Source organism: Nipponia nippon, unplaced genomic scaffold (genome assembly GCF_047370975.1).
Source record: "Nipponia nippon isolate SJK-2023a ecotype South Korea unplaced genomic scaffold, ASM4737097v1 scaffold_8, whole genome shotgun sequence".
NCBI lineage: Eukaryota > Metazoa > Chordata > Aves > Pelecaniformes > Threskiornithidae > Nipponia > Nipponia nippon.
This window is the reverse complement of record NW_028262402.1, coordinates 36,109,283-36,124,664: the sequence shown is the minus strand read 5'-3', so window position 1 is coordinate 36,124,664 and position 15,382 is coordinate 36,109,283. Positions and strand designations below refer to the sequence as shown.

The window sequence follows — 15,382 nt, the reverse complement described above, 5'->3', positions numbered from 1 at the left end:
GTTGCAAATACTACAGTTTTGCATCAGTTGTTAGGCATCTTAAAGCCTCCTACCCTTTTTTAAACGGGAAGCTGGTTATATATCAATCTGGCTTTGGGGGAAAAAAAAGTGTATTTCTTCCAATAGTGTATTTTGGTTATGACTGTTCAGCCACATTGATTTAAACACCATAAAACGCAAGACACTACCCTGAGGAATTTAGGATTTTGTTTGTACGTGCGGCATCACTGAGGCAGTGTAGCATGGGGAGCACGCTTGCTTGGGGAAGCAGTTACAACAGCTATTATAGGCTGGCCTATAGGTGCAACGTAACGACGAGTGCTATGTTTATATATGTGAACATGGGGGTAAGTAGCCGACTTGTGCGGCACTGAGGCACCGGTAAGAACCCTATAGCGGGGAAATAAGCCTCCACACGGGCTGCTCGCACCCTTCGGCTGGCTGTGCGGCACCGCGGCCCTCGCAGCCTCTCCGCGGCCGCGGCGGGTGCCCGAGGCCGGCTGGCAGCTGCAAAGGGGAGGCCCTGCCGCGGTGCACCCGCCCTCCCACCTTGCAGCTCCGCGGGGGGAGCCTGCTCCTCTCTCCCGGGGCGAGCCAAGGCTGCGGGCCGGGGCGAAGGGGAGCTCCGCGCCCTGCGGGGCCTCCCTCGCTCACCTGGCTCCTGCCGAGCCGCGCCGCTCTCCCTCCCGGCCGCGGCGCTCTGCCCCCCGCAGCCCGCCGGGCCAGCTCAAGGCCTCACCCGCCTCTGCGGGCCCGGCCCCCGGCCCGCCCGCCCGCGGCCTGCGGGGCGGAGGCCGCCGGGCGGCGGAGGGAGCGGGGCGGGCGCGCTGACGCGGGGAGGGCGGCGCGGCGCGGCGCGGCAGGAGGGGCCGGGCCGGGCCGGGCGGTGCTGGCGGCGGCGGCGGCGGCGGCGGCGGCGGCAGGAGGAAGATGGTGGCGGCGGGAGGAGCGGCTGGCTGCCGGGCTTTCCGCCCTGCGCTGCGCTGCCGCCCCCGCCGGAGCCGCCCTGCCTGCTGAGGAGGCGGCGCGGACCCGCACCAGGTGCGGAGGGGCCGCGGCCGGGAGCGGGAGTTGGGGTCGGGCCCCCCCCGCCGTTGTGTGGCGGGGAGGCCGGCGGGGCCGCGGGCGGTGCGGGCGGGCGGTGCGGGCCGCTCCCGGCGGCGGGGGTCCGCGGCGGTCCCTCTGCGGCCGCCCGGGCGTCTCCGAGCGGCGGGCGGCTCTGCACCTGCCCCGGGCGGCGGGGAGCGGCATCCGCACGGGCAGGGGCGCCTCGGTTCCAGCCGCGGCGGGCAGTTACGTGCCTTCGCTTATTTCATCTGTTCAGCTATTTTATTTCGTGTTGGTGGGATATGCGTGGACTACTACTGCGTGGAGCTGTGCGTACCCTAATGCACTGGTTTGCTGGGTTTGATTTTTAATAATTTTTTTTCTACACCCCGCCTCTCTTCTGTGGTGAAAAGGGAAAGGAGAAACGGGGGGGATGTAGAGATTTTGCAGTCGCCGAGGGAGCGGTCAGGGTCGCAGCGGGACGGGGAGCGAAGCCCTCCCCTGCGGGAGGTGCTGCCGGCCTCTCTGGCCGCCCCCGGCTGGCCGAAGGGAGCCCGCCGCGGCCTGGGTCTTCCCGTCCTCTCCGCGGGGCGCAGCGGGCTGCCTGGTCTGCTCTCCATCCCTGGGCTGGGCGGGAGCTGACATCTGCTGCTGGTTTCAGGGAAGGGAAGGGAAGGGAAGGCATCTTGTTCTTCTCTTCCCGGAAAAGCAGTTTGATACGGCGAATGCCTAAATCACAGCTGCGGTCAGCGCAGCCGTATGTGCTGCATCTGCTTTCTGGAAAGATCAGCGTTAACAGGAGCAATTTACCAAGACTTGTTTTATTGCCATCATCTATAGATCTGCCTTTTAAGAGAGACGGGAACTTGGGCCTAGGCTGGAAAACTGCAACATCTTTTTCCTTTCCCCTGTTGTAGCTTTTTTGAGGCTGTGGAATTGCAGTTTGCTTTAGAGAGCGCGTTGCAGATCCGGCTGTTTTCGTGGCTGCTGAGGAACTAGAAGGCAGAGATGTTTGCCTGACTCTGCATATATTAAGAGTGAGCTAATGTGGGTGTAGGGCAGATCGGGCATGTAGCATTTTTCTTGTCTTTGACATGCATCGTTTTACGCCAGCTGATAAGAGTACACCCAGCTGGCTGCAATTTTGCGTCTGCTCTGTGACTGTGGCCCGTGGGGTCCCAACCAACTTGCCCTGGAAAATATTCCAGTCACAGTACTCCAGGTTCTGCTGCATTGCTGTTAAAATCTGGACCAGCTGCACCTGCCTTTGCAGCTCCTGGCTGAAACCAGCACGTGATGCCCGATTTCCCCAAATGCTGACGGTGACATAGAGTGTGTTTATTCTCTAGGTGCTACATTTTAGTGGTATGCAGATAACCAAAAGCGAGGTGCATGTTTACCTTTTGCTCTAATGGTGGGGGGTGGGGGTGGAGGGAGATGAGACTGCCCAGAAATGCTGTTTGGGAGTGAAGAACAGTTACCATTGAATTCTGTACATTTGTGTGTATTTATACTGAAAAATTCAGTGCTCAGTAAATAATAATGGAAGACCACAGGAAAATATGGAAAAGCAGAAAATTAAATGTTCCGATGCACCTTGGGATGGATGTTATGGATGTCTAATGAGTGAAATTTAAACCCGAGTGAAAGACAGCTTGCCTTCATTGGAAAATGTGATCTGGGATTGAGAGATCTATGAATTTTTAGGCCGAACTGATTTGTACAAAGTAATGGCAGTTCAAGGTTGGCTGTGTACTATGAATCGTATAATTCATTGGTCTAAGTTTTCTTAGACGTTTCTGGTTGTAGCTTGAAGCGATAATTTTATCTTACATTTATGCATTGTCCTCACTTAAAATAGCAATTTTTCTGGCTACTATGCTGTCTTCTAACAGATGTAAGGCCAGCCTTTGGGAACACTATTAAAAGAAAGGTATTCACAGATTATATTATATCTATAGCCCTTTGGTTATAAAATGTAAGAATGCTGGGAAGGTGATTTCGTACATCTAGGTAGACAGGAAAAATAGTTTTGGTGTGTTGGAGAGGAGGGAGAGACGCCAAAGTTTTTTAGTGTAACTGTTTTTGGTTACTTAATATAAAATTATTTTCATAATTTCTTGAGTTAATAATTCTCGATCTTTTGTTTTTAAGTTTGCAATTCCTTATGCGTTGGGAAGAGTGTAAATGCATTCCCAGTTTTTTATTTGTTAAAACTGTCTTCATGTGTTTAAACCATAGGAAGTAATGCTTTGGAAGAAATTTTGTGATGCTGGATGTGGTGGCATGGTGGATGCCAGAGGTGAAAATCTTGGTGTAGTCCATCATGCCCTCATTCTTGTGGGGCAGGGAAAGTGGGTGTGGATTTTTGGAGGTAAGCCTGAACATCTTGCTTGCTCTATGTGGATGTAAAGACTCCATAATGCTTTGAAATCGGGGACTACTAATTTTGAGGCTAAAGTTTGTGTCGTCTGTCTAATAAGCAACACTAACCAGAAACCTGAGTTCTTTGTGTATGAGATTTGGATGGATTTTAATTGGACCAGGAATTGGCTGCTGACTCCTTTGATACCATTTTAAGCTACAGTCGTACACAATGCTTATGTTCTTAAACTTAAAAAGCCTGCAATATGAGGATTATGTGCATCTTCAAATCATAGGTAACCTTTTCTTTTTATAAGCAGTGCCTACTGGCGCCAGAGCTGACATGAAAGACATGCTGGTGCAAAGAAATGGAATCTCCTGTTCAGCTGCGTATTTTGTATTTTTAACAGGCCAATGTGAGTAGGCATTTGCAGTGGTTTTGTTGTTTGGCTTTAGGTTGTCTCAATGTGCGGTAGTGTTTATGGCAAACAAAATCAGGAAAAATGAATAGTAAATCGTGACTGGGAAAACAGGCACTACTTTGGTTCTGTGGTGTTACTGCATGTATGTGAGTTCAGGGTTAGTATCCAAAACTAATGATCATGTTAAAAAAAAAATAACAAACTTCAGAGTCATCAAATAGACAAAACGAAGGAAAAATCAAACAGAGAGCTAAAACTTTTAACTTGCATCTCATGGCCTGTATACTTCAGACTAGATTCAGCATTTTTTCCCTTGGCACATGAGTTGTCTGCTATTGATCATAGCTGTTCTGGATTTATATGAGATTATGAATTAGAAGAATCAGACCTTTTCTCTTAGGCTCAAAAAAAAAAAAAAAAAAGAAAGAAAGAATTAGAGGTGCTTCAGATAGTTTAATACATGTTGTCCATAGGCAGTGCAGCTTGATTAATTGAAGCTTAACTTTGGACAAGATCCTATTACTGTAGGTTTAAGTCAAGCCTTGCTGTTCCAGTAATGCATTTTTAAATATGTTTTTCTGGTTTCACAGAAGGTGAAGATTCCTGCTTAATGAGAGATCTAGCAATCAACCGTCTGCTCATTTATTTCTAATAGATTGTGTGTAATACATATTGTATAGGGGTTAAAGGTTTCTGAAAAACAGCCTGATTGTTTTTGCTTCATAGCAAAATTGATTGATTTGATAAGCCAGCTGCTCAGGGCAGTGTAATGCTATTTTTCTGTTTCCACTGCATGAGACTGTGTCCTTCTCAAAAAGCTGTATGTTTGTTGCTTTACTGAAGGGGCCTAGGGAAACATCTTTATTTCCTGCTTTCACATATGTGGGCAAATAGTGATGATAATACCTGTCCTAATTTTGGAGAAATAAATACAGGACCAGCATAATGGGTACATGACAGCTGTGGATGGCAGCGGACTTAGCTAAGGATACTCTAGGACCATGGGATGGTATTTTTCCACTAGACCCTTTCTGATGGAGAGGGTCCATCTTGACATGGGAGGAAGAGTGGGAATGGGAGTGCAAATCTGTTTCCAAGGAGCCAGTAGGGAGATGCTGCTGGGAAAGCGGCATCTCACCTGGTCCATCGTGTTGTCCTTGCAGGATCATGTCCTACAAGATGTTTCATGTGCTGTGTTCTGTCTAATTGCAAATATTTACTGGGAGAAGTTTCCATAATCCAATAAGCCTGTATAAGCAACTGTTTGTGGATAAGCAGTGGGGTTTTGTACATCATCAAGGAAACTAGTGAAAGAAGTGGATTAGAAGTATTTAAAACAGTAAATAGTCTAGATGAGGTAGACCATGCTGGGAGCCTCTGTTTTTCCCATTGCCTAGCAAAAGGAGGAGGAGACATTCTGTGAAGTTTAGCCAATTATTTCAGAATGTTTAAAAAATTGAGTGTTTTTTTTGTTTGTTTGTTTGTTTGTTTGTTTTTATTAAGCCCTTGTACCCTGCCCCCGTGCTGTCCAAGATGTTCTTGGATTATCTATTTGGTCTGTCAAATCTTGCTCATAAGCCAGCGATTAAGCATTACTTGCTTCTTTCTTTTTAATGAGCACTTCAATAAAAATTACTTTCCGTAAGAAGACGACCACCTTGTCACCCATCTGAGGAAAATGTGAGAGTAGGGAGTGAGAGACTTCATTAAAAGTCTGTGGGTGAATGTGACAGATGAGCAGCACATCCTTGGAATTTGGGCTGAATCCTTTTAGTGGTAATTTCTTTTTTCAACTAATTAAACTCTTCTGAACCTCTGTGGCACCCTTTTTGTGCATCAAGAGCATCCCTGCTGAATTCGATATTCAGACTTTCAACTCTAAAAGACGAGCACAGATCAGGAAAACATGAGGACAGCAGAGCCATGGAGTCTACAAAACTTGGCCATGTGCTACCAAGACCGATTGAGCAACTACCCTACATTAACTCACTGTTGCTTTATTTTTTCCATGCTGGGGATGTATACCAGGGTAAGAACTGCCTTTCTGTATATGTGTGGTTCAGGTAGAGGTACTGGTTCGATAACTAGGAGATACAGGTTTGGTGCCGTGTATTGATCTGGATAAATAATTTTGTTTCTCTGCAATGATTTTAATTTTTGTACATAAGAGAAAAGGTTTCTGATCGTTCCTCTTCTGGTGGTCGTTCAGAATATTTTTTACTAGAAACATATTTTGCTCAAAAATGGGTGGGTATTCAGGGGAGCAAGAACTTAGGGGCTGGGTAAAAGAAGGAGGAGGAAAAAAGATCAGAACATAATGGAAGATTTAAAACATACATGAATATTACTTTTTTCCCCTAGCATACGCTTATGTTTTATTTGTGGATATTTAATTATTTTAAAATTTATTCTGATACATGAGCTGCAATGCCTGCCAACAATGTTACTGTTACCATGTATTTATACAGTGTCTATTCTGATGGGACTTTGATCATGTTTGAAATGTTGGTGCTTTAGAAATCTTAAATATAACTTTTCTTTAGACTAAATAAATTTAAATTAGAAAAACATTTTTAAAAGAACAACTGAGAGTAATATCTAGAAAAGCTCCCGCCAGAGCAGGGGGAGGAAGTGGAGGGTAAAAGCTCTTGCTCCAGGTCTTCCCCAGGCTAACGTAAGCAGAATGCTTTAACTAACGCTTCAAATCGAAAGAGCAGGCAAAACCAGTAGTTTCCTATATGTTGGCTTTCTCAGGTGACTTTTGGGAGGGTGGGTACTGCCTTTTCTGTTGGAAGAGGAAATTGGTACATTTTGTGTGATGTGTGTGCTGAGGGTTTTTTTTCTTCTCTTTTCTTAACAGCTTTCTCACACCAGCTTTTTTATGATCACAGAGTAACTTGAGTTGGAAAGGATCCCTAAATGCCATCTGATCTAAGCTGTGCTCAAATTGGGTGACTAAGGCGAGGGCTGCGTATGCCATGTTTGTAGCTCTTGGCTTAACTAAAGCATGAAGCTCTGAAGCCGAAGCACCGTGCCTCTCGTGCGTTTCAAGCACACGAGTGTGCAGAAGGTTTTGCTTACCGCCCAGGTGGGATGGGGCACGGCTGCTGGAGGCAAGCCTTCCTCTGCCCTGCCCTCCTCCTCTGCAAGCCGAGCTGCCATGCAGAGAGCTGCTAGCTCTGCTGCTGCCGTTGGGGCGACGGGAGGGTTGGGGTGAAGAGCGTCTACCATGTGAGAGAAACGGCGAGTACCTCCTGATGGGTACTGGTTTTTAAGTCCATCTTACTGTAGTCATTCCACCCAGGAAAGGGCTGAAATACAGGTGTATTTGCTGTATTAGCTTATCCAGTGACCTCATAATTTTTTTTCTGTTGTTTTTAAATTGGATTTTTAAGATGATCAAAATACAGAAAAGTAACATCCAGAAGTTTAGAAAACATTTTTTGTGTTAAATTATATTGCAACAGTTTAAAAATTAGAGCACTATTTTTAAAAAACGAGATTTATTAAGCAGCATTCCTACTAATTATGTGCTGTGCAGTTACCTTTTACCTAATGAAGAAAACCTCCCCAGGTCATGCTATGGTGAGCTGACAGAAACTTGTATTAAATAAAAGAGTCAGTGTAAAACAAATCTGTAGCTTTGTAATTCCATTGCATTTTCAGTGGACATTTTACATACTGTTTCCACGAACTTCATATGTATTTCTGGTATCTACAGCTATCGTATTGTTTGTCTCAGAGTGATAAATAGGGATGAACTCAGGGCTCTGCTCTCACTCACGAATTATCTTCCCCTGCTGATAAATCATTAATGTAATCCACTTATGAGATTGCCGTGACATCATTCAGATTTTGGCATGCTTAATTTTATTTCATAACAATGAGAAGATCCCAAAGTCCTTGACAGCTTCTTCATGCAGGACCGTGCTAGGGCTGTGAGGAGCGCGGGAGAGACATCTGAGCTCAATGCCTTCTTGGCAAGGAGTTGGGCATCAGTCCGAGGGGACAGCACCATACTTTGTAACATTGGCTATGCGTTAGCTTCAGCATCCAGGCTTTAGACTTTGAACAGCCTTATGATAATTAGTCTGGTTCCTTAGCCCTAGTTTAAAGTCTTGGCCAAGTCAGGCAGTTTTATTGGGTTGTATTTTGAGTGTGGTATCCTTTGGGCCACACCAATCCCCTGGATGAGGGGATTGAGTGCACCCTCAGTAAGTTTGCAGGTGACACCAAGCTGGGTGGAAGTGTCGATCTGCTGGAGGGTAGGAAGGTCCTGCAGAGGGACCTGGACAGGCTGGATCGATGGGCCGAGGCCAACTGTATGAGATTCAACAAGGCTCAGTGCCGAGTCCTGCACTTGGCTCACAACAACCCCATGCAACGCTACAGGCTGGGGGAAGAGTGGCTGGAGAGCTGCCTGGCAGAAAAGGACCTGGGGGGGTTGGTTGACAGCCGCCTGAACATGAGCCAGCAGTGTGCCCAGGTGGCCACGAGGGCCAATGGCATCCTGGCTGGTATCAAGAATAGTGTGGCCAGCAGGACCAGGGAGGTGATAGTGCCCCTGTACTCGGCACTGGTGAGGCCGCACCTCGAGTACTGTGTTCAGTTTTGGGCCCCTCACTACAAGAAGGACATGGAGGTGCTGGAGCGTGTCCAGAGGAGGGCAATGAAGTTGGTGAAGTGTCTGGAGCACAAGTCTTATGAGGAGAGGCTGAGGGAACTGGGGTTGTTTAGTCTGGAGAAGAGGAGGCTGAGGGGAGACCTTATTGCACTCTACAACTACCTGAAAGGAGGTTGTAGCGAGGTGGGGGTCAGTCTCTTCTCCCAAGTAACAAGTGACAGGATGAGAGGAAACGGCCTCAAGCTGCGCCAGGGGAGGTTTAGGTTGGATATTAGGAAAAACTTTTTCACCGAAAGGGTGGTCAAGCATTGGAACAGGCTGCCCAGGGAAGTGGTTGAGTCACCGTTCCTGGAGGTATTTAAAAGACGGGTAGACGTGGTGCTTAGGGACATGATTTAGTGGTGGACTTGGCAGTGCTAGGTTAACGGTTGGACTTGATGATCTTAAGGGTCTTCTCCAACCTTAACAATTCTATGATTCTATGATTTTGGAATCAGCAGTTTTAGTTTCAGTTAAAGTTGAGTTAGGGACTTTACACACTCCCACATGTATTTGTATTTCTTTACCTAAGAAAACTGTAAAGACCAAATGTCTTTATTTCAGCTTAGGTCAAGCTGCTTTTGAATGCAAATTTAAAGGTAATTAAGGCTAAAGAAAAAACATCTATATTGTAGGAGTTACACACATTTAATGCTTCAATATACAATGACATCAAAACATGTTCTGGATTCAAATCTAATTAATTTATTAAAAAGAACTAGTATTTCTTGTTAGCTACTACTTGATTATTTCTGGTTTTGGAGCCAAGACATCCCAGCCTCTTGAACAAAATTTTTCTCTGAATGATAGCGAAGTAAGTAAGCTGGAAGGAGAAGAGAAGAATAAATTGATTATGATGTCTCTAAGCTGCATGTATCACTGCTTATTTTAGGTAAAAAGTAGTCTTAGTAATGTATCAGTAACTCTTTGGATTATGTTGGTTATCACAGGTGACATGGAGCATCACCTGGTGTCTTCTGCTGCACTGGTTATGAGAGTGCCTGTGTCACTGGTATCCAGCTGTTAGCTGTCGTCGACCAGGAATAACAAAACATTTCCTAGAGAAGATCTGGTTCTCCGTCAGACCACCCTCAGGATAAATTACCCCCTGGTAGTCAAGAGAAGCATTTCGAACTGAATGGCAGTGTGGAAATACAGTTACGTGAAAAGAAAATATTAAAAGCACCATCCTAGCTTTTATACAGTTAATATTCGTCTAGTCAATTTTCAAAAAAGTAATAAGTACTCCAAAAATGGTTGCTTTTTGGTGGTTCTCTGGAAATTAAAACTGCAACGAACAGCCTTTTTGTGTATGGAGCAAAGGCAATTTTTATATGTCACATTTCTGGGATGCAAATTCATATTTTATTGAAGATACTTTTTCTTCAGCATCTTTATCCATTAAGATAATGACTTCTTAGGTAGGGTCCAAAGATATTTTTGTTGGGGTTTTTTTTGGCTGTTTTTTGTTTTGTTTTTTTTTTCCTTCTACTATAAAACTGCGTTGAAACCTGAGCAGTTCACAAGTCAGTTTTGATCTGCCTTGTTAAACTGTGTTTTATGGTCTTGTAAGCAGTGGCATCCACAGGCACTGTGGTGGTGGTTTATATACATACACTAGATACACTCTGGATAACAGAATAGCACAAATGGCAGTAAGGTGAGAGGTCCTTTTTTATTAAGAAACAGCACTTCATTTATTTGGAAAAGGAAGACTTTTTCAACTGCCTGTCCAAAAGCCTTGTGTTTTCAAATGGCAGAATATGTAGAACAGTGACTTTAGGGCCATTGGACACTGGAAACACTGAGGGATATGTACTGTACTTTTGTAGGTGTCTTACACCTGAAACCAGAGGGTGAGATGACTGTGAAGGAATTCACAGCGTGGGGTTGAATATTTCAGGGCTTCTTGTGATGAGAGGAAAGAGGAAGATATTTTTTCAGTTAGTTAAGATACTTCTAAAGTCAGTCTGAAGGTTTAGTAATCATATGAACTGCAAGGACTTCATGACAGTACACAAAAAAGCTGTTATTCTTCCATTTTTATAGTATTCTCTGTCTCAGTTATTAACGCTTACTGTGTCAAAAAATCAGATACACGCCCCTTAAAGACTAACCTCCTCCAACTAGGTGCACATCTACCATCACTTTATTTGCTCTGCCTGTTGAAGACTTTTCCTCTCTCCAGTGTATGACAGGAATCCTGTGGCTTCATGGCCTTTCACAATATTGCACACAGTTATTACGGCGTAGTAGTGTACAAACCTTGGTGGCATCCTTTTTGTGTTGGCTTCTTAGATGTAGTGAGGTGCTGAATAATGGGCATACCTGATAATCTGGATAAAACTCACTGCTTTAGTGGCTCTGAGAAGAATCCAATGAAGTCTTTGGGTGGATTTTGTTGGTTTTCACGTGGCACCTGTGGAGGTTCATGCTAGGGAGAGAAGACACGTTTGCAAATACAAAGTCATCAGATCTTTCAAGTATGAAGTGGTGTGCTGTGAAGTCACCTATAATTATTCATACTTAGTTTGAACAGCATGGGAGACCCGGCTGAAACGCTAGTGGGTTTTACGAAGGAAGACTCAGCTGGCAGAGAAGGGTTGCTCAACCCAAGGCTAATGTCTGTTGCCACAGCTTCACTGGAAACTCACCCGTTTTCCACTGGTGCCACCCAACGAGGAAGAGGCCTTGCCCCACTCCTGTGGTCGGTCTGTCCAGCGGCAGCAGTCCACAGGTGACGCGTGTGCGTAAGGGGGAGGATACGGGAAAGGGAGGAGTCTAGTTGGGTTTTTTTTTCCCACTAAGAAGACAAATTGGAATGTTGAAAATGCAAAAAAAATATCAGTCACCTGTTAAGGCAGTGTCAGGGGAGCTTGCATGAGGTTGGTGGCAGGAGTGGATTATTTAGGAAGAAATCAAACTTAGGCGAGACTTTCAGTTGTACGTAGTTTTGCATTCATTCTGGTCAAACTAGCCCTTCCCAAAGCCTTGCAAGCACTGCAGCGGTACAGCTTTGTAAATGGTTTCAAGATCAAGACCAATTTTACCATTAGTTTTAACTAAATTAAGTGGAGCAGTGATTACACTTTGGTACATCAGTAATTATCAACATAGGATTTTCCATGTTGGTGCCTGTCATTGCTCCTTAAAAGTTACATCCTTTTTGGAGGAGAGGAGCGGGGAGGGGAAGAGACTTTGTGTAACTGGAGCATCCATCTGGTGCGTTTTGATGACACAGCATGTTAGTGAGTTATCTCATACTTGCTGTAACCAAGCCAATGCCAAACACATAACAAGGACTTAGCATACAGTATAAAAAGGACCCGCTGTTGCACCTGAATATTATATATTCAGACTGTTACAATTTCTGAAGTCTGTTTATTCTTGTGTGCTTGTTTATTAACTGAATCTTTTGAAGACGCCCTAAGATCCCATGACCACAGCTGTTTAAGAACAATGTTGATGAAATACAAACCTTTTTTACCAAGAGGAAGGAATCCCCCTAAAGATCTCCACCATGCTTTTATTATCCAAAGAGCAAATCTGGCTGCAGTTCTGTCTAAAGAGAAAATGTACAGATCAACATGTTAAGCTTCAAGGGTGTAAATCTGGAAGACATTTTCTGCTGAGGAGAGACTAAAGCCTTAGAAGTTTAGTCTTTTGTTCTGTTGCTTATCGGCTGTGATATTCATTCCCCACAGGCAGTGGTTTCTGAAGTCTCTTAGTGGCTCCCAGATCTGTTCTTGCTGATGTTTGTAGCTTACCAAGCACTGACACAGAGAACTGATGAGATTTTTCACACTTTCACTTGTGAAGAGGCATTTCAGTGTCAGAAGCAAGCATGGAGTGAAAATACACCAACTTCAATTTGCATTTTATGAGATGGCGGTGGTATTGCTGCCAGCTTCTGTCTGGGGACTCAGGATGGTGCTTTTATTTGTATTTCCAGGATTATCTTTATGATTGCAGATTCTTCAGGCTCAGCCCCAGGTACCTCAGAGGAAACCTTCCTGTCTGCTAGTTATAATTTTATTTTTCCTGTCCCTAAATGTAGCATGTGAAAACTGAATTCCTTCTTGTAAGGCATAGATAGCACTGTCATCCTTCAGCTTCATCTGCAAGTGCACGGCGCTTGTGACAAGGTCTGGAAGGTAATCTCATGTACGCATTTTATTTTGGTTTGTATCTGTTCTAGTTTTGCTGTGGGTACTTTGTATTTTAAATGCCTTTGAATTGTGTGTGGTGAGGATTTAATCCTCTTCTTTTTCCTCTTCTCTCCCATCTGTATCTTGTTTGTAAGTTACGTCATCATGTTTTCCACTTGTTCTTCTTTGTCCTGAGGAGGCTAATTCTTCTGCTTCTAAATGTAGCCCCATTCATGAGTTCTCAGTACGTGTGACACATTCCCTAAGAAAAACCAATGATGTAATAGTGGAATTTTATCTGCAAGGGATCAAGGTTAGAAAGAATGCCTTTGCAAAGGATCTGATGAACCTATGGAGGACACATGGGTAGAGAGTTGAGTGAATTCATGCTTAGGTGTGCATTTAATCTAGAAACATATGTTTTAGACAAAAAATAACTTTATCTTTTGGAAATTATAGGAGAATCATGGACTGGGTTAAAGGGAAAACCTTACAGCTTAAAAATTGGCAGATGCTTCACGATTGTGATAGAAACAGCTTCACAGTCCACAGTTTGGAGCCAGTGGCCCACAACATCTAAATAAATCTTTGTCTCTTCATGCTAAAGACTTGGCAGTGGGTGGTTACCATTCTGCATAGCTCTGATACTCCAGACTCGGGGAAAGTCTTTCCATTTTCTGTGGCCTAGTGAATTTATGGTCAAAGAAATAAATTTTTCTCAATTTTATGTCGGTTGGTTTTTTTCATTAATGCTGAATATATTGCTGGGATGGTATCAGTACATATGTGAATAAGATGGCATCTGGTTTTCTTCTTCCACACTAATAAGGATGTTCAGTGAATTACAGAAATAGAAGACTTTGTTGGGACAGGCGTGGACACAGTTTCTCTTGTTACCGTCTGCATATCAAGTACATGGCAATTCTGTAGTGTTTGGTTAGCAAAGGAAGTTACCCCGTTGTTGCTGCTGTGATTGTACACTGCTTTATACTAGGGTTTGCGTGGTTTTATCGATTTATTAGGGACAAATGCATTTCTGGATTGCAGAAGCAAACTTTCTCCATTTTACTTGGTAAACCGTATGCTGTCAAGAAAAGAATTACAGTAATTTCTAGCAGAAATTGGGTTATTAGTCTACCCTATGAACATTACATTTTGTTTCTGTATCGATAAAACCAAATTTTCTTTTTGTTCAACTCTTTGAATTGAGACGTGACATAAGTCCAAGGTTAGTAGTTTTTAATGTCTCTTGTGAGAAAAAGATTTCATTCTGCCAGTTTTTGACCTATTGAAGAGAGACAGCAGGGAATACAGGGACTGAGTTCAAGGTAATGTTAGAATCTTATTAGCAAGTTTCCAGTGTTGAAGCTTAACTTGCCATTAAAGCTCTTTGCTTTAAAAGAACTTACAAACTTCTGATCTCTGCCTTAGTTGTGTGTCTCTTACAAAGTGAGTTGTTTGTCTTGAAATAAATAACACAAGGGTGTTCAAAGGGTACGAATGATTCTTAATAATTGGAGGGGACTGAAACGTTCTTTCTCTTTTGTTAATAAAGGGGAATAATCTTACCTCCTAACCGAAAAGTCCTGGCAGAAGCAGCAGGAACAGAAGGATGTATGGTAAGGAGGACTTAACTGTGAATGATGGGGTGACATACAGAAAGGAGAACTAAGTGTTGGAAAAAACATCTCAACACTGAGTTCTGCTAGACTGAAATAGTCTCCAAGGGAGTGAGGGAAGATACATTTTTGGAGAAGTGAATACTCAGTGATGCAAGGGCTTCAACAATACTGTAGGAAGCAATCCTTGAATAATCTCTTTCTGAGGGATTTTGATGTGGCTTTGCTTTTCATGATCTGGGATGACTTCATCCTTGAAACTGATACAAGCAGATTTTCTTTTCTTCTTTTGTTTGTTTGTTTGCCACCAGATGTAGTTTTCTAATACTGTTTTTTTCCATGAGACCAACCATTTGTTGATGTGGCAAATTATTTCCCATTTTGGTTTTGCCCTTGAAGCAGCATTCCATGACTCTTTCGGTGGTCAGCTGCTTTAGGTTGATATTTAAAGTTTGATTAAAATATAGTAAAGGCTGGGAATTAACATGAGTGTGTTTGATCCTTGCAAAAGGAGATCAGAAATTATTGGTGAGTCAGTTATCACCTGTCTCACAGGTGATCATAGTGTAATTGCATATGGGCATGCTTTGTAGCGATTTTTTTATTCCTTTGCAAGTGAGTGGAATGCTCCTAAAAAGTGCGCCAATGTACCAATGGGTCTATATCTTTGATGCAATTCCAAACATTCCTACAATTTGTGCTACATGCCTTTCCTCCTTAAAAAATACAGGGAAAGTAAAATCTGTAGAAAAATCAACTTAAATTGTAAGGATCAGATTAGATGCACAGGGAGTGGCAGAGGGAGCAGAATACAGGTGCTGGGTAAAAAGAGATTAAGAGAAAAAAGGTAACTCTGTACAAATACCCTCAATGAAATAATGTCCAGCGTGGGAAGGGTGTTAGTTAATTTTTCTGAAAGTGGTAAAACACAGACAAATGTTTGGGAGTTAAAGGTGTTGGAAAAAATAATTCTAAATGTTAGGAGAAACTGTGATAATAATGCTGGATTAACTGAAAGAGTGCTGGGGAGTATGTTTGGAAATTATTTATAGGATCTGGGAGTTAACATAGATCAACAAAGATTTTTTTAGGTCCTGATAGATTTTCCTTCCAGGGAGA

General features: G+C 43.7%; 1 protein-coding gene across 3 annotated transcripts in view; it reads left to right on the top strand.

Moving 5' to 3' along the window:
- Positions 1 to 883: 883 nt before the first annotated feature.
- APBA1 (amyloid beta precursor protein binding family A member 1) overlaps positions 884 to 15,382 on the top strand; it is a 103,986-nt gene continuing 89,487 nt past the window's right edge. For 2 of the 3 annotated variants that reach the window (XM_087742324.1, XM_087742321.1), the window contains exon 1: positions 884 to 1,041. The gene's annotated coding sequence lies outside the window, so the exon portion shown is untranslated. Of the gene's footprint in view, positions 1,042 to 3,298; positions 3,422 to 15,382 lie in introns of those variants that run through there. The other variant, XM_087742323.1, reaches the window with a different exon arrangement.